Here is a 1,997-nt window from a genome sequence, read left to right as displayed (position 1 = left end):
GTATACTTTTTTGTATTTTATGAACTGTATGTAATATATATTTACTGTACTATTTGATATTTTATTTACAGTATATAAAATGTATTTGGTGTACTGTTAGTTAATATTATATGTACAATATATGAAATATATTTACTGTACTTTTTGATATTTTATGTACAGTATATAAGATATATTTGGTGTACTTTTGATATTTTATGTATATTATATAATATATATTTGGTGCAGATTGTGATATTTTACATAGGGTGTGTAATACATATTTACTGTACTTTTTGATATTTTATTTAGAGTATATAATATACATTTGGTGTAATTTTTGATATTTTATGTACAGTATATTAAATATAATTTCTGTAGTTTTTCATAGTTTATTTACCGTATATATAACACATATTTGGGGTATTTTTGATATTTTATGTACAGTATGTAATATATCTTTACTGTATTTTTGAAATTTTATTTAAAGTATATAAAATGTATTTGGCGTACTTTTAGTTAATATTATATGTACAATGTATGAAATATATTTACTGTACTTTTTGATATTTATGTACAGTATATAACATATATTTGGTTTCGTTTTGATATTTTATGTAAATTATGTAATATATATTTGGTGTAGTTTATGATATTTTACATAGGGTGTGTAGTAAATATTTACTGTCCTTTTTGATATGTTATTTACAGTATATATTATACATTTGGTGTAATTTTTGATATTTTATGTACAGTATATTAAATATAAGTACTGTAGTTTTTGATAGTTTATTTACAGTATATATAACACATATTTGGTTTACTTTTTGATATTTTGTGTTCAGTATGTAATATATATTTACTGTACTATTTGATATTTTATTTACAGTATATAAAATGTATTTGGTGTACTTTTAGTTAATATTATATGCACAATATATGAAATATATTTTGTGTACATTTTGATATTTTATGTACAGTATATAAGATATATTTGGTGTACTTTTGATTTTTTATGTAAATTACATAATATATATTTGGTGTAGATTGTGATATTTTACATATGGTGTGTAATATATATTTACTGTACTTTTTGATATTTTATTTACACTATATAAAATGTATTTGGTGTACTTTTAGTTAATATTATATGTACAATATATGAAATATATTTACTGTACTATTTGATATTTTATATTCAGTATATAATATCTCTTTGGAGTACTTTTGATATTTTATGTAAATTATAGAATATATATTTGGTGTAGATTGTGATATTTTACATATGGTGTGTAATATATATTTACTGTACTTATTGATATTTTATTTACAGTAAATAATATACATTTGGTGTAATTTTTGACATTTTATGTACAGTACATTAAATATAATTACTGTAGTTTTTGATAGTTTATTTACAGTATATATAACACATATTTGGTGTACTTTTTGATATTTTATGTACAGTATGTTATATATATTTACTGTAATTTTTGATATTTTATTTATAGTATATAAAATGTATTTGTTGTACTTTTAGTTAATATTATATGTACAATATATGAAATATATTTACTGTAATGTTGATATTTTATATACACTATATAATATATATTTGGTGTTCTTTTTATATTTTATGTAAATTACATAATATATATTTGTTGTAGTTTTTGATATTTTACATAGGGTGCGTAATATATATTTATTGTGCTTTTTCATATTTTATTTAGAGTATATAATATATATTCGGTGTAGTTTTTGATATTTTACATAGGGTGTGTCATATATATTTACTGTCCGTTTTGATATATTATTTACAGTATATATTATACACTTGGTGTAATTTTTGATATTTTATGTACAGTATATTAAATATAATTACTGTAGTTTTTGATAGTTTATTTACAGTTTATATAACACATATTGGGTGTAATTTTTGATATTTTATGTACAGTATATTAAATATAATTGCTGTAGTTTTTGATAGTTTATTTACAGTATATATAAAACATATTTGG

Source organism: Pan paniscus, chromosome 23 (assembly GCF_029289425.2).
Source record: "Pan paniscus chromosome 23, NHGRI_mPanPan1-v2.0_pri, whole genome shotgun sequence".
In the NCBI taxonomy this organism is placed as follows: Eukaryota; Metazoa; Chordata; class Mammalia; order Primates; family Hominidae; genus Pan; species Pan paniscus.
This window is presented reverse-complemented; position numbering follows the sequence as displayed.